Source organism: Stenella coeruleoalba, assembly GCF_951394435.1.
Source record: "Stenella coeruleoalba genome assembly, chromosome: X".
Lineage (NCBI taxonomy): Eukaryota > Metazoa > Chordata > Mammalia > Artiodactyla > Delphinidae > Stenella > Stenella coeruleoalba.
In genome coordinates, this window is record NC_137152.1 from 102,553,552 (window position 1) to 102,577,730 (window position 24,179).

Below are 24,179 nucleotides of genomic sequence, written 5' to 3' on the forward strand. Positions count from 1 at the left end.
AAGCCTGTATCAACCATTATCATTAACAGAATCTCACTTTATTCAGATTCGTTAGTTTTTAGCTAATGGTTTTTTTCTCTTTGAGATCCGATCTAGGATATTTTACTACATGTTATCATCTCTTAAGACTCCTCTTGGCTGTGTTTCTCAGACTTTGCTTGTTTTTGATGACCTTGACAGTTTTGAGGAGTACTGGCCAGATATTTTGTAGAATATCTGTCAGCTGCGACATATCTGATGTCTTTTCTCATGGTTAATGTGCTGGGTTGAATAATGGCCCCAATGATATCCATGTCCTAGTCCCTGGAACCTGAGAAGTTAACCTTATATTGCAAAAAAGTAATGTGCAGGTGTCATTAAGTTAATTTTGAAATGGGGAGATTCTCTCTCTTACCTGGTGAGCCCTCAATGTAACCACAAATGCCCTTATAAGAGGGAGGCAGAGGGAGATTTGACTACAGAAGAAGAGAAGGCAATGTGACAACAGAAACAGAAGTCAAGCAATGCTGGCAGTCACAGGTAGCTGGAAAAGATAAGGAACAAATTATCCCATGGAGCCTCCAGAAGGAACCAACACTGTTGAACACTTGACTGTAGCCCCATAAGACTCATTTTGGACTCTGGTTCCAAGAACTGAAAGAGAGTACACTTCTCTTGTTTGAAGCTGCTAAGTTGATGGTAAATTGTTACAGTAGTCTTGATTATCTAGCTGAGGTGGTGTTTATCAGAGTTTTCCACTGTAAAGTTACTTTTTTTTTAATTATTATTTTTTTAATGTTTATTTATTTATTTTCTTATCAGTCATCCATTTTATACACATCAGTGTATACATGTCAATCCCAATCTCCCAATCCATCACACCACCACCCTGACCCCCCGCCGCTTTCCCCCCTTGGTGTCCATATGTTTGTTCTCTACTTCTGTGTCTCAATTTCTGCTCTGTAAAGTTTCTTTTTAAAACCTCTTTCCAAAAAAAACATAAATAAAACCTCTTTCCATACTGTACTCTTTGGAAGGAAGTCACTATCTGTGGCCCATACTTAAGGAGTAGGGACCTCTGTACCTCCTTGAGGGGATACTTTCTGCATAAATTATTTGGAATACTTCAGAGAAGATCGATGTCTTCCCCCATTTATTTATATTAGTATGAACTCATGGCTATTAATTTTATACTTTGGGTTATAACCCAACACTAATTTATTTTGTTGCTCAAATTTATCCAGTTTGACCATTTCAGGAGCCATTTCAGGAGACTCCTCTGTCCATTTAATATACACTCATTGACGTAGATTTTTTTGACAACTTCCTTTCTTCATTTCTTGCAGTACAAGGTGCTTCAACTCATGTTGTACATTTCCTGCCCGAGTCCCAGTTTCAGCCCTTTCTCCAAGAAACCAAGATCTGGGTACTAGGTGTACTCATTGTTACTAGGCTGTCATTGCTTCTAGGCCTTCTTAGCTGAAAGAGAAAGGAAATATATGTGTGTATACTATATTTTATATACACACATAACTGTAAATATTTCTGTGTGTAACCCATCTATAACTATATTATGCTAAACATGGGTTCATACAGATGTCTCTGACTCTAGTTTGTTACCATATCTATCATTCCTCCTCCCCTTGCTTATCTGTAACCTCCCATTTCAATTGTGAGAAACCTGGCTCCCACCATTCAACATCCATGAGTTTACTTGTCTAATTCACACACACACACACACACACACACACACACACACACACCAGCATTGTTATTCCATACCCCTGTGGGGGAAATCGTTATCAACTAGAGTACACTGATTATGAACATTTCCTTTTGCCTTTAATCTTACAGATTCCAGTCATTTCTAAAATTACTTAGGTCAGTATCTTATTTCCCCACCCCCTTCAGTGAATTAGTTTCATACATTTGTAATAAACTAATATTATTTGTCACATTTTTCATTTCATCCTCATGAACTCCTAAATTATTTTTTAAAGAGTGCATACGTTAAGGTTTGCACTTTGTACTGTAACGTTCTACGGGTTTTGACAAATGTATGGTGATATGTATTCGCCATTATTGTATCATACAGAAGAGTTTCACTGTACTAACAATTTCTTGTGCTTCACTTTTTCAAATCCCCGCCCCCAACCCCAACTCATGTCAACCACTGGTTTTTTAATATTTCTATAACTTTGCCTTTTCTAGAATGTCATGTAATTGGAATCATACAGTATGTAGCCTTTTGTGACTGGCTTCTTTCACTTAACAATATACATTAAGATCATTTGTGTTTTCTTGGGGTTTTTTTTTTTTTTTTGCGGTACGCGGGCCTCTCACTGTTGTGGTCTCTCCCGTTGCAGAGCACAGGCTCTTTATGCGCAGGCAGGCGGTCTCTCAACCACTGTGCCACCAGGGAAGCCCCTCATTTGTGTTTTTTATGGCTTCTAAGCTTGTTTCTTTTTAAAAATTTGTATTGGCTATAATTGCCATATAACATTGAATAAGTTTAAGGTGTCCATCATGTTGGTTTGATACATTTATATATTCCAATATGATTACCACCATAGCGTTAGCTAAAACCTTCATCATGTCATATAATTATCATTTCTTTTTGGTGGTGGGAATAATTAAGATCTAGTCTCTTAGCAACTTTGAAGTTTACGATGCAGTATTGTCATCTATAATCATTATGCTGTGCATTAGATCTCCAGGACTTATTTATCTACTGGTTGCAAATCTGTACCCTTTAACTACGTCTCCCAAATTCTCCTACCCACCAGCCCCTGGTAACTACCATTCTATGTTTTTACAAGTTCAGCTTTTTAAGATTCTATATATAAATATCATACAGTATTTGTCTTTCTCTGTCTTACTTATCTCACTAAGCATTATGCCCTCAAGTTCCACCCATGTTATTGCAAATGGCAGGATTTCCTTCTTTCTCATAGCTGAATAATATTCCATTGAATATATATATATACACCACACCTTTATACATTCGTTTATTGACAGACACAGGTTGTTTCTATATCTTGGCTGTTGTGAATAAGGCTGCAGTAAACATAGAAGTGCATATATCTCTTCAATATCCTACTTTGGGTATATACTTTGGGATATACCCCAGAGTGGAATTGCTGGATCATATGGTAGTTTTATTTCTAATATTTTGAGGAATGTCAACCATAGTGGCTGAACCGATTTGCATTACCAACAGTGTATAAGGGTTCCCTTTTCTCCACATCCAGGATTGTGTTCTTTGTTACTGAGTTGTATGTGTTCTTTATGTATTGTGGATTCTAACCCCTTATTCAATATATGGTTTGCAAATATTTTCTCCCATTCCATAGGTTACCATTTTAATTTTTGATTGTTTCTTTTGCTGTGGAGGTTTTTTTTTTTCCTGAGAGGGGTCTGGGCTGGTTCATTGGCTCTGCTGGTTCCACAGTCCTCACCAATGTCTGTATGCCTATTACCTGATGCACAGGTGGGTGAGACACTTTGTACGTCCCTTGGCATATGTACTAGATCCAACAGCTTTCACAAAGGCAGTTTTGTTTGTGGATGGATGTATGATTTGTTGTTTAAAAAGGAGAGATTAAAAGAGGGAGCATCTTATGCTGCCATGATGCTGAGGTCACTATCCTGCAGCAGGTTCTCTTGAAGGGACAGTGTAACCACTGCACCTCCAACGAGGCCACAGTCCACCACTTATACTGTGCAGATGCACTTCTCCATGCAAGTTCAGGGAAACAGCTCCTCCACGGTTGTCTTGAACCTCTATTCCTGATGAGATACTTAGAAGAGAGACACTAGTCGGACAAACTAGAGCTCCTATTGTTGTAGTTGGTCTCAGATTCTCATCCTCTCCCTCCTCCACTATTCCTTCTAAATTGCCTTCATCCTTAGCTATCATCTCAAAGGTCTTGGGGTCAATGTGGTGTGACTCAAAACTTCATGCCTGAAGAGTCTAAGCCTTAGTAATCAGATCCTTGCCTGGTAGGAGTTGCTGCATGTGTCCATTTAGTTACAATGGGGCAAGGAAATACCAATAGGAACCCAAGTGGATCATCTGGAGTCCACATATATTCCTCCCTGTCCCCATTGTGTAAGAGTGAACCTATTTCCTCTCTCGTTATCGTGTCAATTACTTCTGCCCCAAATAATAACTCTTCTTCTGGCTCGTTGTTCCCTCAACACAGAGTCCAAAGTTCCCTGGTGGCAGTTGTAGGTTATAATTTATTGGCACAGAGCAAAAATACACCCATTTTGGGACCTCTATCTCTGAAGATCCCAGAGTTGCAGGGACAGAAAGCACAAAGTCCTCTAGTGGGTCATTGGCAATGATGATACGCAGGTCCAGTCCTGCTTCTACTCCTTCATTCCTGGACCCATACGTATTCTTTCTACTGAGGGACACAGTGCGACATAGAGGTCCCTCATTTAGTATTATTTGTTTTTATCCGACACCAAATACCTTGTCATTCCAACAGTTCTCAATTCTGTAACACTATCTGTGTGTCCCAGAAGTCAGTGGAAATCTGACTTTAACCAGTGTTAATGGAGACCCCATAAATTAAGGCTCAAGTTCCGGAATACTGCCCTAACTTCAGATGCCACTCATAAATCCTTTGGGCCACCTAACTTATGGCCAACCAGCCATAAATTTGGATATTCCTACAACCCACCCCTCAGGTTTAATAATTCACTACAACAACCCACAGAACTCAGGAAAGTACTATACAGTTGACCCTTGACAGCACAAGGGTTGGAGGCACCAACTCTTTGCACAGTCAAAATTCCTTGAATGACTTATAGTCAGTCCTCTGTATCCATGGTTCTTCCACATTCATGGCTCCAACGGTGGATTCAACCAACTGTAGATCATGCAGTACTGTAGGCTTTACTTTTGAAAAAAAATGGATGTATAAGTTGACCCATGCAGTTCAAAGGTCAACTGTACTTATGATTACAGTTTTATTATAAAGGGTACGACTGAGGAATAGACAAATGGAAGAGATGCACAGGGTAAGGTATGGAGAGATGGGGATGAGGGGCACATAGCTTCCTTGACCTCTTCAGGCACACCACCCTCCCAGAACATTGAGATGCTCCCAACCCAGAAGTTCCCTGAACTTCATTGTTCAAGAGTATTTAATGAAGTTTTATTATGTAAGCATGTTTAATGAACTCATTGGCCGTTAATGATTAAAACTCAATCTCTAGCCCTTCATCTTCTGTGGAGGTTGAGGAGTGGGGCTGAAGGTTAACCTCTAATCATGTGCTTCATTTCTCTGGCAGCTAGCCCCCATCCTGAAACTATCTAAGGGCTGCCAAGAGTCACTTCATTAGCATAAACTCCTCCGGTATGGTGGAAGGCAGCTTGTTATAAATAAAAGACACTGGATCGCTCAGGAAATTCCAAGTGTTTGAGGAGTTCTGTTCAAGGGCCAGGGACAATAAATAGACCAAATATATGTATATATTTTATCATACCACAGGCAACCCGCTGATCTTTTCCCACAGTGCCCATATGGTAAAAGTATCATCAAAGTCAAAAGATACTGGCACATTACTGGAGTCCATTCACTCATTAATAATTAATTCAGTTCATTATATCCTATGAAAATGTCTCCCAGGGTGGGCCAGTCAGATCTGCAGGCTTCCATTTGATTTTGTCAAGTTCCAAACGCAAGCGTAGACTCAGTAATATATATTTTTATCTTTTCAAGCGTCTGGTATATTTGAGCTAAGAGTCAATGTCATCTCTTGCTCTGAGCCTCTTTCAAGGTATTAATCTAATATTGAATCTCCCTCTTAACACATTTATTCAATCTTTTATCCTTAGCTACTATTCCTACTTATCTCTGTTTATACCCAAAGTTTTCCACTTTTTGAAGGGACATTAAGTTCAGCTGCTGTGCTGGTCTAGATTACAGGCAGCAGTACTAGTCTAGCAAGTACCTCCCCCTCAGTCCATTCCCATTCATATAGGGTAGGGTTACATAGGTACAGAACTAATGGGCTATTTATATCACTAGGCAATATAGCTGCATTAATTATAAAATCCAATTTTGCCAGATGGGGTAAATGAATAACCTGCTTAGGAATTTTGACATGAAGGTTTGAATATATAGTTATATATATATATATTTTTTTTTTTGCTTAGGAAATCATCCCTGTTCCTGGCACTTGCAGTTTCAGCTCTGGCCCTGTGACCACCGTATCAGGTAGGAAAAATAGAGTTGAACTGATGTGGGGAAGAAAAAGTGTAGTCATCACACCAGCATCCTCCCCTCTTGAGAAGAATTGCATAGTCATACCAGCATCCTCCCCTTTCCCTTCTTCCACAGATCCAGAGAAACAGATGAATATCTAAGGGGGACATTCCCTTAGCACCCCTCATGTTGAGGGTGAACACACACTCATAAGGCACATAAGCCAGCCTCTCATGCCTGTCTCTCCTCCTGTTTTAGGGAACCGATGTTTCAGTTGCCAGCTCCAAATCTTTATCAGACTGTTACTCTCAGGAGACAGATGCCCATTTTTGGACATTATGGGCTGTAAAGTGTTTTCCTTGCCTGAAGAAATGTGACTCAGAGGTCCAAATTGTTGCAATATCTTCTGTTTCAGCTCCTTTATAGTACTCTCAGCATGTGCATCTAATACTGGGTGAGCAAAGCCCAGTCTGGACTCGAGGTCTATTTCTGTCAGGACCCTGTCTGAATTGACAGCTACTTTAAGCCCCCTCTCCCCCCCCACCCCCAGAATCTGCATTGTGTCTCTCTTTCTGGCAAACAGAACAGCTCTTATTGGCATTTTCGGCCTCAAAGGCTGCAAGAGGAACATGTCTAGATTCAGTCTATCTCTGCGTTGCTGCAATTGCCTTATATCCATTCATTTCATGGACTCAAATAAGACCTTAGGTAAGCAGACCAAAATATCTACTAGTTGATTCCAATCACCTTCCAAACTCAGAAGAGGATTCTTCAGATGGGCATTGACATATCCTATTTTATTGCACCCCTCCAATTCTCATAGTGCTTTCCATAGGGCCATGCCTCATACAGGCATAGCTTTCCTAGCACAGTTTTCCATTGCGCTCTTCTTGACCAAATAGCCAGGCCACTGACCACTGCCTGTGAGTCAGTAAAATCCAAAACATCAAGACAACAGCATAAAACTCAGCCCATTGGGCTGTTTTGGTTTTCTCTTCTTTGATCACAGTGGTGGCATATCAAACAGGTTGTTGTTCACTCACTTTGGAACTGTCATCCATAAACCAAACAGCTCTTTGTTGTTCAGTTAAGAGCTGCTTAAAGGCCCCCTACAACTGACAATAAAATCCGGCAGATCCTCACATGGTTCCAGAGTCAGTCTTGGGGGAAAAGAGTTTACCTGCTTGACACACTGAGTAAACTCCCTGCGTTTCCTCAGTAGTATGTTCCTATATAAATCATTTCCATTTTATTATGGAATTTTTCTGGGCACCGCCCTCCCATTAAAAGCATTTCTCCAATATCACCCATGACATTATGGATATTTCCAGTTTCAAAATTATTTGTGTCCTTCAATCATAAGGGCAGTTTCAATTAATGTCAGATTACAAGCTAGTAATTGCCCCTCAAATGGAGATTCTCCAGTCCAAAGTTCCAGTAATCATTGCTGGGAGGCACTTCTGCCATGCGCCCCAGGCTAGGCTCCATGTACGGCTCTTGTACAGAGAACTTGTCTGTCCCAGCACTTCAAGTTCTGTTCTGTACTTTGTGGGCTCAGGTAACTTTATTCACTCTTATTTAGCATGTCCAATTAATATTGTTTGAAGGGCAGATTTGCACGCCTTCTGTTTTACAATGCTAGGTAGAGGAACTGTTCTCCAGTCAGCCACAGTATCTATCCCTGTATTACATGTTATATTCAGGTGAAAGAAACACAACCACTTCACATAAAGCCTATTCAAACATACCAATTTTTGTCCAGACTTTCACTTTAATCCCATCCATCCTTATATTTCTAACTGTAGCCTCTGTGTGTACTTCATCAACAGGTTTTGGTTTTATAGTACTAGGTAGAATAAGTGCTCCCCAGTCAGGCACAACGTCCTTTCCCATAAAACAGTCAAGTAAAGGAGACAAGATTCCTTTTCATGAAGTCTGTTGAAACATTCCAATTTTCATCCAAACTTCCACCTTAATCCTATCAATGTTTGCATTTCTATATTCTCTCAGTCTAATTGTAGCCTGCATTAGGATTTATCCAACAGATTTTGGAACCACGTCACAGAGTCCCAGAAACATCTTTTCTCCACCTTCTAGTTTACCTACTCATGTGCTGAGGGCAGTAAGTTTGGGGACAGTGGTTTGAGCTAAGGGCAGTAAATTTGGGAACAGTGAGTAAAAAATGTATGGGGGAAATTTACAGAAGATAAAGATTATTTTAGTGGTTTTGTTTGTACAGATCCATTTTGGCATCAACTCCCAGTCTTGGGTGATAAGATATTCTTCTCTTCCTGGTATGGTGAGGGTGCCTTTCTCATGAAGTATTTTATGACCTGCTTTTATGTAAAAAGGGCGAGGTCAAAGACCCCTTTCTGCATCTACCCTTTCTCAAATGCCTTCAACTCAAAATAATCAATATGGCAAAGCAGCATATTTTGGGGTGGCCAAAGTAGGAATTCCTTCAATAGTAAAAGTAGGAATGGAGAGGATAAAAATATTTGAAGGGTATTTAAGAGGTAAAATTGGTTGAGTTAGATGACATATTAGATGTGGATATTAAAGGGGAGTGAAGAGTCAATGATAAATCTAAGAGCTTGAGAGGGGAAGAAATAGATGACAGTATATAAGATGTGGAATACAGGAGTAAGAATGGGTTTTGATTGTAAATATGGGTTTGATTTGGGATATGCTATATTTGAAGCACCTGGTGGATACTTGTAGTAAGTTCATGTAGGTCTGAAATATAGATCAAGTGTGCAGAGATAGATTTTCAAGCTATCTGTACATAAATTGCATATAATGTGATTTGGTTGCATAATTTCTTTTGAAAAACATATATAGCAAGAATGGATGGCTAAAGATAAAACTTTTGGCAAACACTGATACTTAGAAGTTGGAGGAAAAGAATTCAGCAAAGAAAATTGATAAGATGGAATGGTAGGAGAGTGAGTTTGAAAGTAGTAACCTGGAAAAAAATATATGAGAAGGGATTTCTGAAAGAAATACATTGGAGGACTTTCTTATCAAGTGCTGAAGATAGATCAAGTAGGGGAGGTACTTAAGGGGCCGCTGGATTTAGCAATCAAGGGGTCTTCGGTTTAAAACTAAAAAGGAGGCCAATGACAACTAACAGTTTCAGTAAAGTAGTTGAGACAAAACTATTGTGGTGGATTGGAAAGTGAAAGCAAGTGGAGAATGTTCCAGAACTGAATAGTCTTTCAAAAAGTTTGAAAGAAAAGAGGAAAACAGCGCACTAGCTTGAGGAATTACCAGCTTGGAGAAGGTGTTTTTAAAACGGACAATCCTATGTATTCCTACATGCCAAAGAGAGGAAATCAGTGGAAAGGAAGAAATCGAAAATAAGAGGGCATAACAATTCAGTAAATGTTCTGGAGTAGGCTTGAGGGAATTGGAAAAGAACACATTAGGAAGAGTTAGCTGTAGAAAAGACAACAGCTTTATACTCTGGATGAAAATAAGGCTATTTAAAAATTTTGTTACACTTAGTCCACTCTATCATGTTATTAACTGCCAATTTTCAATTCTCTGTTATAACATACAAAGGACAGAAATAGGGCGAATCCCAATTTGAACATAAACAAAAGATCTGTGTTCCACTTGATCAAACTGTAAGGCTGAGAAGATGGCTATGGTAGAATAGTGAAGAATAATCCATAGAGTAGAAAAAATGAGTAGCCTTTAGAAATGAGAGCAGGCTTTTAAAAGAGATGACAAGGAATCGATTGCTTTGAATTAAGAAACTTAGAATAGCAAACAAACTATCTGCAGAAGTAAACCTTTGTAAAAAAAGGAAATCCTTCAGAAGTATTAAAGTTATGTAAGTGTGCCTTAGTACTCCAACTCCTCATATATTGTGTGCACTGATAAAAATCAAGTAAAAATTTCTTCAAAGACTAAGTGAGGCTATTTGCATTTTATTCTTATCTGGTTGTTTCTTTCAAAGCCCCCGAAACAACAGAAAGTCCCTAATGTAATTTCTAGAAGTTTTACAGTGCTGCATTAAAGGTCTTCCCATTAAAACACCTGTGATAGACCTGCACTGAATTAAAGGACTGATAGAATCTGGGAGGAGAATCTACGGTACAGTGCTGTGTCAGCAAACTTGCCATTTGCTGAATAAGAGCTGATAAACAGCAAAATCAATTTAGACAATCATAAGTTAATCCATTCTAGCAGGTATTACCAACTCTAGAGAGTGGGTATGCTAGATATTAAAATAAGTGTTAAAGGCTAGAAAGAGAATATTTACAAACTTCTTCATTGCTCTTATATTTTTAAATGTAGTTTAATATATTTTTTACTAAATACAGGTATTTAAAATAATTTTTGATACTGTTTAATATTCCTAGTGCAAATCATTTTTATCTTATCTCATACCCATAAGGTATTGCTGATAAAGATTGCAATATAAAGTATAACAAGTCTGACTAGAAAATTAATTTTTATTCAAATGCTCCTTTAATTACAGCATCCCCCTGCTCTGGCCCAATATAAGTTTTCTTCTTAGAGTCTGAAAATATCCTTCCATATAGCTCAAATATTTTTCATACAATTATTTGAAATCAAAGGATACCTATATTACATAATCAACATTTTTGTGTCATGAAAGGCAGTATGCAAATGGTTGGGTTTAAAAGCAAGCCAATCGTGAGATGCATAACACGTGAATAACTAAGGAGTTTTTAAGGAGTTAAAAAAAATAGTGTACTGTGTGTATTTGAAATCGTATCATATTATAAATATTGCTTAGCTAGAAAACTTTTCTTCCATTCCCCTTTCTTTAAATGGAACATAGTTACACTAAGTGTCAGCTAAAAGAGCTCAAACAGCAAATTCTCTCTGAGAGAAGTTAGAAGCAGGACATTCACAATGGATTCTTTGTAAGCTGACAGGAAATATCAAAGCCAAAAAAAAGTACACTACTCTGGCTGAGAATAATCTGTTTTATAGGTTTAATCTCAAGGATTTAACTTGGCATTGGTATTGTCATATATGGGTATATATATATTTTCAATTAAAAAAATCTGGACTCCATGGACTTTTTCTTTAACATCTTTATTGGAATATAATTGTTTTACAGTGGTGTGTTAGTTTCTGCTGTACAACAAAGTAAATCAGCTATCACTTTGTTATAGTAATAGCTACGTATATGTATATACATATACATATATCACCATATCCCCTCCGTCTTGCGTCTCCCTCCCACCCTCCCTATCCTACACCTCTAGGTGGTCACAAGCTGACCTCCCTGTGCTATGCGGCTGCTTCCCTGTGCTATGCGGCTGCTTCCCACTAGCTATCTATTTTACATTTGGTAGTGTAGATATGTCCATGTCACTCTCTCACTTCGTCCCAGCTTACCCTTCCCCCTCCCCGTGTCCTCAAGCCCGTTCTCTAGTAGGTCTGTGTCTTTATTTCCGTCTTGCCCCTAGGTTCTTCATGACCATTTTTTTTTCTTAGATTCCATATATATGTGCTAGCATAAGGTATTTGTTTTTCTCTTTCTGACTTACTTCACTCCTGTATGACAGTCTCTAGGTCCCTCCACCTCACTACAAATAACTCAATTTCGTTTCTTTTTATGGCTGAGTAATATTCCATTGTATATATGTGCCACATCTTCTTTATCCATTCCTCTGTCGATGGACACTTAGGTTGCTTCCATGTCCTGGCTATGGTAAATAGAGCTGCTATGAACATTGTGGTACATGACTCTTTTTGAATTATGGTTTTCTCAGGGTATATGCCCAGTAATGGGATCACTAGGTCATATGGTAGTTCTATTTTTAGTTTTTTGAGGACCCTCCATACTGTTCTCCATAGTGGCTGTATCAATTTACATTCCGACCAACAGTGTAGGAGGGTTCCTTTTTCTCCACACCCTCTCAGGCATTTATTGTTTGTCGATTTTTTGATGATTGTCATTCTGACCAGTGTGAGGTGATCACCCATTGTAGCTTTGATTTGCATTTCTCTAATGATTAGCGATGTTGAACATCTTTTCATGTACTTTTTGGCCATCTGTATGTCTTCTTTGGAGAAATGTCTATTTAGGTCTTCTGCCCATTTTTGGATTGGGTTGTTTGATTTTTTGATATTGAGCTGCATGAACTGCTTGTAAATTTTGGAGGTTAATCCTTTGCCAGTTGCTTCATTTGCAAATATTTTCTCCCATTCTGAGTGTTGTCTTTTCTTCTTGTTTATGGTCTCCTTTGCTGGGCAAAAGCTTTTAAGTTTCATTAGGTCCCATTTGTTTATTTTTGTTTTTATTTCCATTTCTCTAGGAGATGGGTCAAAAAGGATCTTGCTGTGATTGATGTCATAGAGTGTTTGTTGTAGTTTCTTAGGACAGGGCCGAAAGTAAGCTCATCACACGAGATGAATTGTGCCGAAGCACAGCAGCAGAGGGCTGCCGCTCGCTCAGGCAAAACAGCGCCTTCTGTCTTGCTCTGGTAACTTTTATTAAAGCATTATTTAGGTTTACACTTTAAGACTTGTTTTCTTAACATTTCAGAAGAAGTGCCAAAGCAGCAACCTATGTTTTTATTAATTATACAAGCAATAATTGGCTTTCGTGAGCACCTGCCATGCTTCGTCCTTGAGCACAAGAACAGCACAAAGTTGCCACCATTATTTTGATTATACTGAAGTAGCACAAGGACATTTCCTTGCGTTCCCACCACTCTGATTATACTGAGGACATCTCATGGATCAGTGCCCAAAGCACTCAATGCTTCTTTTGTAGGCCCCCGGTTTGCGGGGCGGGGGGGGGGGTGGCGCTCGAAGCATTCAGAACTGTTCACAACTCTGGCTTATTCGCATGCCCCCGGTTTGCTGGCGGGGCTCAAAGCAATCAGGACTGTTTGCAGTTCTGGCTTATTTGCCAGCCCCCAGTTTGCTGGGGGCGGGGGGGGCTCATGGGTCACGTCTCCTTTCCATGTCCTCAGTTATCCCACTACAGTGTTCTACATATGTTTTCCTCTAAGAGTTTGATAGTGTCTGGCCTTACATTTAGGTCTTTAATCCATTTGGAGTTTATTTTTGGGTATGGTGTTAGGGAGTGTTCTAATTTCATTCTTTTACATGTAGCTGTCCAGTTTGCCCAGCGCCACTTACTGAAGAGGCTGTCTTTTCTCCACTGTGTATTCTTATCTATCTCCTTTATCAAGGATAAGGTGACCATAAGTGTGTGGGTTTACCTCTGGGCTTTCTATCCTGTTCCATTGACCTTTATTTCTGTTTTTGTGCCAGTACCATACTGTCTTGAACTGTAGCTTTGTAGTATAGTCTGAAGTCAGGGAGCCTGATTCCTCTAGCTCCATTTTTCTTTCTCAGGATTGCTTTGGCTATTTGGGGTCTTTTGTGTTTCCATACAAATTGTGAAATTTTTTGTTCTAGTTCTGTGAAAAATGCCATTGGTAGTTTGATAGGGATTGCATTGAATCTGTAGATTGCTTTGGGTAGTATAGTCATTTTCACAATGTTGATTCTTCCAATCCAAGAACATGGTATATCTCTTCATCTGTTTGCATCATCTTTAATTTCTTTCATCAGTGTCTTATAGTTTTCTGCATACAGGCCTTTTGTCTCCTCAGGTAGGTTTATTCCTAGGTATTTTATTCTTTTTATTGCAATGGTAAATGGGAGTGTTTCCTTAATTTCCCTTTCAGATTTTTCTTCGTTAGTGTAGAGGAATGCAAGAGATTTCTGTGCATTAATTTTGTATCCTGCTACTTTACCAAATTTATTGATTAGCTCTAGTAGTTTTCTGGTAGCATCTTTAGGATTCTTTACATATAGTATCATGTCATCTGCAAACAGTGGCAGTTTTACTTCTTCTTTTCTCATTTGGATTCCTTTTATTTCTTTTTCTTCTCTGATTGCTGTGGCTAAAATCTCCAAAACTATGGTGAATAATAGTGGTGAGAGTGGGCAACCTTGTCTTGTTCCTGATCTTAGTGGAAATGGTTTCAGTTTTTCACCATTGAGAACGATGTTGGCTGTAGGTTTGTCATATATGGCCTTTATTATACTGAGGTAAGGTCCCTCTCTGCCTACTTTCTGGAGGGTTTTTATCATAAATAGGTGTTGAATTTTGTCCAAAGCTTTTTCTGCATCTATTGAGGTGATCATATGGTTTTTCCCCTTCAATTTGTTAATACGGTGTATCACATTGATTGATTTGCATGTATTGAAGATTCCTTGCATTCCTGGGATACTCCATGGAGTTTTCAACAATCATTCCATTTGTGGTAGGTAAAACCCATGGGGAGTCCATCCTGTGGGAAATGGATAAATTTGTCTCTAAATCCAGGCATTTGCTAGTGTAACTCTGGAACCACCTTGCCACTCAGTCAATCAGCTAGGCCAGTAGCAGGTTGGCTGTTTGTTATTTATGGGCTATACAATTATGTGGTTCTATCTTTGTTTACATTATTTCTAAACCTTCCTCCAACTCGCACAGACCGCCTCTTCTTTCTTGATTATGGCTCTGGTTAACCTCAGATATACTGAATCATGAAACAGATTAGAGTTTAAATGCTGTGAAAATTCATTGCCTTGGAATATTAAATAAGTTTAACCTTTTACTCTTGCTCTTTGCTCTTTTGGATCTAAGGTGCATGTTTGCATCTTTACCTTACAAGGCCGGACACAATGTGCTTCTGTTGGTACAGAGCTTAAGTATAATCTGGGTGTTTATGAATTAATCAACCACCAGGTCTACTGGTAAAAGAAGAGTGCAGGAGTAAGTGGTTTAAAAAGGAGTGACATTTGACTGAAGATCAGGATTATTGTGGTGAACAGAGTGCATGAGGAATTTAAGTTTAAAAAGATCCAGGAGGAGAGAGAAAACATGATTTCAAGGAAATATAGCATCATGGAGAAAAAAACAACCTGGTTTTAGGAGATCTACAATAAGTAGGTCTAACCGAATGAAAATCCATTCTGCCTTGAAAATGCTATCCAATGTGATTCTGAAATCTTCCTAGGCAATAATGGTAATAACGGCACCCTCATCATCTGGAAATTACTTATTCACCAAATTCTCATTCTGTGCTTTCTTACCCTAGTTCTTGGCACATAACAGATTTCTGGTGTACATTTGTTGAAAGAATCATCTTATAATGTTTTCATAAGAGCAACATTAGCTTTAATGCATAGTCAAGCCATGGTCTAGCTATGTCCCTTACATGTTGTTATGAGCTGAACTCTGTCCCCACCAAAATTCATATGTTGAAAGTCTTAACCGGAATTACTTTAACAATGTGATCATATTTGAAGACAGAATCTTTAAAGGGGTAATTAAGTTAAAATGAGGTCATTAGACTGGGCCATAATCCAATATGACTGGAGTCTTTCTAAAAAGATGAAATTTGGACACAGACATGTACAGAGTGAAGACCATGTGAAGACAGAGGAGACAGTTGTCTGTAAGCCAAGAAGAGGGGCTTGGAACAAATCCTTCCCTTGAGGCCCTCAGAAGAGACCAGCCCCTGCTGGAACTCTGATCTTCGACTTCTAGCCTCCAGAGTTGTGAGAAAATAAATTTCTGTTATTAAGCTACCTAGTCTGTGGTACTTTGTTATGGCAGCCCTAGCAAACTAATACAAATATTTTTTCAGTTGTGCATAAATCACCAGAAATTTCCTATTTTGGAATAGTTCAAAATGACTTTGTTATTAGGCATAATCATATTTAGGTAAATTTAAGAAATATCACTGAGCTAAGAACTAACACATTCCTGTACACTATTTCTCAGGGCCCCTTTCGCTACACCCATCTGGACCGCCATCTCTGTCCTGGTCCATACACGCTAGTGTACTCAAGGTCAGCTTGGAACCATGGATGAGAGTTAAGGCAAAAAGTTGCCTAAACCTAGAAAAGTGGCTCTTAGACTAATGCAGTTAGACACAATGGATTAGATGTATACATAGCAACATATAGAAATTCTAAAAAAAAAAACAGTGTAAACATACTATAATATTACATGACAAGACGCAGTTTGACACAGTTGTTAAGAATGTGGATCTGACAGCCAGACATATGGGTTTTTATCCCAGCGCTTCTACTTTCTAGTTGTGTGTATGACCTTGGCCAAGATACTTAAATTCTCTATGCCTTAGTTTCCTCCTCTATTTATGAGGATAATAATAGTACTTAAACCATAATGTTGTTGTGATGATTAAATGACTTAGTACATGTAAACCTGCTTGGAACAGTGTCTGACACATGGAAAGTGCTATGTCAGTGTTAACAAAATTATTTAGAATTAATGCCATTTACATAAGTTATAAACACACGCATACAAAATAACACCACACATTTTCAAGGCATACCTCTAAACAAAAAATACACATTAAATACATTACAATGCTTATCTGTAAATAAGGAGGAAGGGAAGTGGAAAATGAAGTTAAAAAGGAATGTAAGAATGAATGAATGAAATGAATAAGTGAATGAATGAATCAATGTACAAACAGACAGGAAGGGGGCCTTACACAGGTTGGTGACTGATTATGTGCTGTGAACAAAGGAGTATGAATAAATCAACATTCTTCAGCTGAGTTGCAAAAGGAAGGAAGGATGGGAGGGAGGGAGGGAGGAAAGGAATGATTAAAGAAAGAGATGCTCAGGCCCACATACATAAACTGAAGCCTTGAGTTTAAAAATATACAGCTCAAAGACACCATTTAGAGTCCTGAAGTTGATATGTCTGTGGAACACACAGCATACACTGCCCCCCCCAAAAAAAAAATCAAGTTCAGAACACCATACCTGTTCAAATGAATCATTCTCCCTCAATAATCAAAGGAACTGTTAGAGATATTGGGCTTAGGTCCATGAATATCACTCTGGGGAAAAAAAAAAATCAGTGTATAATTAATTTAAAATAGATAGAGATAAATACTCTTATACTGAATCCTGATGGAAAAGTTATTTTAGAAATTTCAAAAAATTTAAAACCAAGCCATTTTCGTCCTCTCCTTCCCCCCACAAAATAATGCTTTGCAATTACTGACAAATAGATACATTCAGTGCTTTCCTCTATTATTTCCGACTAGTGCTAAAGCTATTTTTTAAAGAACCTTTTAAAATAAAGGCCTGGCTAAAAATGGGCACTGTATTTGTTTAAAAAGCTTAGGCATTAGGATGTTTCAGGCAATTTACTATTATTCTTGCCAGCTTAAACACCAGTTATTTTAAAAGGCTTAAATGTTAAATACAGAAGATGAAAGTAAACAAAGGAATGATTTATTATTCTTTCCATTATAACCAAATCAGCCCTGATATATGATAAGTTCCTTTTCATTGTACTTTTCTAATATCTTCTTCTCTCTGAGTTCAAACCCCTTTACAAAGGTTAGTTCATTTATCTTTATAATGTCTCCTTAAAGAAGGTAGTAGGTTATTATCACTATCTCCATGAAAGGATGAACAATAGAGGAAAAGTGATGGTTCATGGATGAAATTATTAAGCTGTATAAATTTCCATAAGATCATCTGTATTAAATCACCTCACATACAATATCTTGTGCTGTTGTCCAGCCTTTTCATGAATATGCCTATTGTTTTCACAGCTAGTGCATAATCTCCTCCTGTTTATCAAGGTTTGTGCTGTGTTTTCTTCTTGCATTGAGCTTTTTGCTAACCCTAGTATATACAGCTGAGCATATGACAGGTAGCTAACAAATGTCTACTAATGAATGTTTATTTGGGAAGGGTGACTGTATTGTGTCTTTTACATTACTGACACGAAAGTAAGGTAGGCCCAGAAATTCACTGCCAGAAATCACCCTTCATTTCCATCACAGATGAAACTAACAGCCTTCAAATAAGGCTCTTTTTCTAAATCCTGTAATGTGTAACATTGCTTCAATATGTGGGTTATTAACTGGGGAATGAATTTAAAAGAGCATATGCAAATGTCATAATAACGTAGAATATTAGAACATAGATGGACAGCACTCTAGACTTGAATCCTGTAAGAATTAGAGTTTCAGTTGTGCAAGATGAAATAAGTTCTGGGGATCTGACGTACAGCAATGTAGCTATAGTTAACAATACTGTATTGTATACTTGAAATTTGTTAAGAGGGTAGGTCATAAGTGTTCACGCACACACACACACACACACACACACAGAGTAACTATGTGTGGTGATGGATGTTAATTACCTTGATTGTGATGACTATTTCACAATGTATATCAAACATCAAGTTATACATCTTAAATAGATACAATTTTTATTTGCCAATTATACCTCAATAAAGCTGGAAAAAAAGAGAATATTAGAGTCTGAAGAGAAGACTTAATGGTTTCCTCATTCTCCATCCTCATTCTCGACTTTGCAAGCTTTTGAATTTGACAGAATATTTCAATCATGTCTCCCATTCATTATTTAACTCACTTTGTGACTGCAGGAAGTTGATATGATGGAGGATATTGTACAATAATCACTAAGGATGGGAAGACTCTCTCAGAATTGCGAGTTAAATTGGATTATCCATTTTAGCTAGGGAGGTCAGACGTCATTAAGTATTTGTTTAGAAGATCTTAACACCCCAGAACTTCTAATGTCACTCTTTCCATGCTAGCCAAAAACAATGTTTTAAGTTGCTCTTTTAAAACTTTTCAGATCAATCCTTGAAGAGAAATGTTGAATTTTAATATGCAATAAAACATGTATAAAGTTTTGCTATTTGGTATCCACTAAAATTTCAGAAACCTATACAAAAGGTATTTGCCAACTTAGAATTTTAAGATTCTTTAGGACTGTGGCTGGAAGTTATATTAATCCTTAGCTCTGCATTACTATAGTATGAAACTCATTTGATGGTGTACAAGCCCTCCATAGTGAGCACCCCATAATCTTCCCCATTTCCATCTCTCTCTGTTGTCTCCTCATTACAGCTTTATCTGAATGCCATATGCTGGTTTTTCTCACATCTCTGCCTTTGTATACTTTGCTCTTTAGGCCTAGAATGAATGCCCTTCCTCATCATCTAAGATAGTCTCACTCATTCTTCAAGAACCATCTCGATAATTCCTCCTCATCAAAGTCCTCTCTAATATCTGTGATCCCCTAAGCCTCAGAAGAATTGATTATTCTTTCTTACTACACCCCTCAAAGAGATTATTCCATGTTTTGTGCCACCACCATAGCTTTTACATACTTCTGTAATAGCACTTATAAAGCCACAATGTAAGTATGTGTCTACAGGTGGGTTTCTCTGCAAGATCATGAATGTCTGGGAGGCAGGAAGGCAGAGACTGTATCTGACGTATAACTACATGTGTAATAGGCAGAATTCAAGCGTGAGAATGAACGTTCAACAGTAGGTTGCTTCTCAGATTTTAAACAATGGTCACTTCACCTTTTCAAGTTTTTGCTTCAACTTGTGACACAGTTTTAAATTTCTCTTTATCTTCTCTCACCAAAAATGAGATAAATTTGCTTGCAAATAGACAAATTCTGTAAAATTATTTTGATAATTAGACTATGCATTTTGATAAGATTGTCACTCCAGAGCTAAATTATAATACTGAGGGGATTTTCTTACATCTATTAGCAATCAATTGAGTGCCTCCATTTCTACAATATACCACAAACATTTAAATTTCACACAAATGTATCAGGTAGTTTAAAGTCTGTAAAGAGGTCTGCCTTTTGTCTTGAATACTCAGAAATCTTGTGGCTTTTATGTATCTGGTAATATTCATAAAACACTAAAATATAATTACTACTAATAATGGCTTTTTTTGTTGTCAAAGTCATATTGTTCCTTGTGCAGATTTATTACTAAGTTTATATATCAACCTGATACCATAGCAATCATATAAAGCTGTATGAGATTGTTTTAAAGATGTCTTTCTCTTAAATTTAACATATTCTTCACCCTTGTTATATCAGCTAGCAAGATAATTTTAAAGAACATTACCAAAATACAAAGAAGTAATCAATCATCATCTAGCAGGCATGAAATACACGTTAATTGAGTAAAAATGAACTTCTGCAAAGACTGGGTTTTATATGGCAGTATTATAATGTGCTTCTCCATGGTACATATTTTAAATTTATCAACAAAAGTTAGATTTAAAAAATACGGTTATATTCTTATTTACAACTCTAGCTATTAAATACACTTTTTTCACAAAAATCGACGTGATCAAAAATAAGATGTTAAGACCGGTGGGTATTCTTTTACAATTTAATTTTCACATCCCTTATAGGTACTTGTGGTAAATGTTTCTTTCGTATTTTAATTAGGTCACAAATACATGTGTAATAGGCAGATTGGATTAACCTCTAGTAATGAAAAACCTGCATTTTCAGTGGTAAATCTAGTTTCAACTATGAATGATGCATTCTGAATGTAGTTAATGTTAAAAGAAAAATTTCACTTCATGTTATTCATTTTAACTGAATTATGTGGAATAAAATGGTAAATATACCTATATGAGTTTGAACTACAGGATTTGTAGGATTGGGTTTTCTCTCAACAGTCAATAAATAAATGATAATGACAAAACTAAAGTTATGAATAATGATTAATAATTCCAGCAAAGTTAGAACAACAGCTCCTGACTAAAATCATAATAAAATCAGGAAATGCACTTTATAAAAGAAATATTTTTCTTAGTAACTTCATTACCCAATATGATCATTTTAAGCAGGTGATTAATCCTCCTTGCTGATAAACTTAAATTCTAATAATTGCTTTTCAATACAAATGCACTGCTTTCATTTAAAAGAAGGCTATTTTACTGAAGAACTCTTACTCACCCTGAATTCAAATACAGCCTCATTTCGTAGACTTATTAAGCACTCCTGTGATGACAAGTGAACATTATAAACTGCTACTTATACTGAAATTCTGGAAGAAAAAATATGCTTTATGTTCATCTTAGTGTATAACAAATTGTTTTCCTCGCCACTACAATTTATTGCTGTCTTAAATGACACTTTGCCTTTATTTAGTTTAACCTTTTCTTAAGTCTTAGGTCAAATTGTTATGTCCTGACATTGGCAATTATTGAACAATACTATCCTTGTTTTAGCTAAAATTGGATGAAAATGATGCTCCAGAAACAGTGACAGAGCACTTCCTCTCAGCAAGTCTCCTTAAGAAAGTGGTTTTTGTTCCCTTTGTTTCTCTTTGTTCCCTAGCAGTGAAAGACTTTCTGATATTACAGGTATTTAAGAGTAAGGCAAATTACATTGTATACATATTCAGGTGCAAGTTTTACTTGAAAGAGAAAAACAATTCTCGGTTTATCTTTATGCACATGTAAGCAAATATCTTATAAACCTTAAAATATTATCTTAAAGTACTCTGCATATAAATTAATTCTTCTTGGACATTTTTAAAAAGAGTTAATATGGACAATATTTTATAAATGATAGCATATGGGTGCAAGAAAATCAACTAGCTCCACCAGGAACCACGTTCCAAAGTCCCTCATTCTTATTTATCCATGATATCATGAGTTACTCTATGAAATTTGTGTGCAGATTATCATACACACACATACACTTGAAGGGAAGCCTTCAAGTCCACCTCTGTTACTTAGAGACATACATGTACCTGGGCCAAGCAAATATCTGACTAGAAATCCTACTAAATGAACTATAGGTCTGATGGCAAACAGATATCTAAGCAAGCAAGGGGTTGGAATCAGAGTTGAGGTGTGCCTTGCTGACCAGAAACAAATAGACTGCCAGTTATTTCCCCAGCAAAGACTGGCTTACTTGGGATCAGCAGAGAATTGCAAGTCCCCCACATGGCAAGGGAAGGAGAAGGCTTCTCTAGAAAGGAAAGGGAAGTTGGCAGGGCTAGAGTAAACCAGGAGTCCATGGCTTTTCACTGACTTGAGTTCTTGCCAGGAAAGAAGAGTCATTCTTCCTCCTGTTGGGCTCTGCTATCTTCACAGGGCACGAGAGCTCCCCCTTCTGGGAGCTCTCTATTTAATTGTGGTTTCTGTATATTAGCTTTTTACAGCCTCATGAAAGTAGTTTAAAACAAAGAAATATAAGCAGTCTGACAGATCAGAAAAAAAAAAGGGTAGAAATTTACGAGTATTTACTTTAGGAAACAAGGTTATAATGTCTGATTTTAGGATACAAGTATTTATTTTCTCTCTGCCCTATTTTTATATTTCCTTCTGTACGGGTGGCTCTGAGAAAGCGTTTAGAGAGCTTCAGGCAAATTGTTATTCTGAATTAGGCAGGATTTAGCCCTAAATGTGAGCCGATGTAAATGTACAGTGAACAGCTATTCAACTATGGGTAAATTAGTTTGTGTCTGAGTGTATCATAAAACCATAATAAAAATTTGTTTAAACAGAAGTTCTCTTATTTTATTACAGCCGATACTACCCGTTGGTTGGTAATGTATATATGCATTACACTAGTTTATATTAAGTATGCAGGCTTACTTTCCTAGCTTAGACCTTCTTAATAATGTTTTTATTAATAATGTTTTTATTCGTGGAATGTATGTACTTACAAGGTACAAATACTTACTTAAGCTAAGAGGTGAGAAACCGTTGGATGGAACTGTAAACAAGATCCTAACAAATGGATCGTAGCTAGTTCTTTCCCATTGGTGTCTTGTGTTCTTGCCATAGGCATGCAATTCTGAGCTATGCATACAATTATAGATCTCACAAATATTTTTATAGTAATTGTCTTAGTCCATTTTGGCTCCTATAACAAAAATACTATAAACTGCATGGCTTATAAACAATAAGCACTTATTTCTCACAGTTCTGGAAGCTGAGAAGTCCAGGATCTTGGCCCCAGCAGATTCAATGCCTGATGAGAGCCAGTTTCCTCATAGCCAATTTCCTCATAGATGCCCATCTTTTCACTATAACCTCACATGGCAGAAGGGACAAGGGAGCTTTATAAGGGCTCTTTTATAGGGCATTAATCCCTTATAATTCATGAGGGTTCCACATTCATGACCTAAGCACCTCTCAAAGGCCCCACCTCATAATACCATCAGTTGGGGCATGAGGTTTCAACATATGAATTTTAGGCAATACATTCGGTCCATAGCATTCTACCTCTGAGCGTCCAAAATTCATGTCCTCGCATGTCATCAACTCAAAAGTCCAAGTCCAAAGTCCGATCTAAGTTTCATCAAAATTAGATATGAGCAAGAGTCAAAATATGATTCCTCTGAGGCAAATTGTTTTCCGTGAACCTGTGAAAACAAAGATGTTATGGGCTTACAAAACAAATGGTGGGACAGGCATAGGGTACACATTCCAATTTCAAAAGGGAGAAATAAGAAAGAAAAAAGGAGGTCCAAGATAAGTCCAAAACCTAATGGGGCAAATAACACTACATGCCAAGGCTTGATGTCTCGCCTTCTGGACACATTGGAGCCTGGGCTCACCATGATGACTTTGTTGGATGCAGCTCAACCAGCAGCTAGTGGGTTGGAATAGTGTGCCTGTGGTTCTGGTCTGGAGTCAGGAGAATAGCCCTACCCTCAGGGCTCATCTGGGCATTGCCCTAGTTGGGACTCTTTCTCAGGTGGCTCCACCTAGCAGTACACCACTCTTGGTACCAATTTTCCATCTTAGTCTGTTTGAGCTGCTATGACAAAGATACCATAAACTGGATGGCTTATAAACAATAAACATATTTCTCATGGTTCTAGAGGTTGGAAGTCCAAGATCAAAGAACTGGAAGATTCAACGTCTGGTGGGGATAATACATTAGTTTATAGATAGTGGCATATTTTGGCTGTGTCCTCACATGAAGGGGCTGGGGATCTCTCTGGAGCCTCTTTTATAGGAGCACTAATTCTATTCATGAGAGCTACACCCTCAGGACATAATCACCTCCAAATACTATATCACCTTGGGGGTTAGAATTTCAACATATGAATGGGGGGAAACACAAACATTCTTATTTTGACAAAACCAAATATATTTATCATAAATG

At 37.6% G+C, this 24,179-nt stretch overlaps 1 long non-coding RNA gene across 1 annotated transcript; it reads right to left on the reverse strand.

Moving 5' to 3' along the window:
• Positions 1-1,132: 1,132 nt before the first annotated feature.
• Positions 1,133-23,468, reverse strand: LOC307180808. The gene is made up of 4 exons (XR_013825786.1): positions 23,291-23,468; positions 21,006-21,096; positions 16,998-17,074; positions 1,133-1,458 (listed from the first exon to the last, which is right to left on the reverse strand). It is a non-coding gene; the product is annotated as an uncharacterized lncRNA (long non-coding RNA).
• Positions 23,469-24,179: the final 711 nt, after the last annotated feature.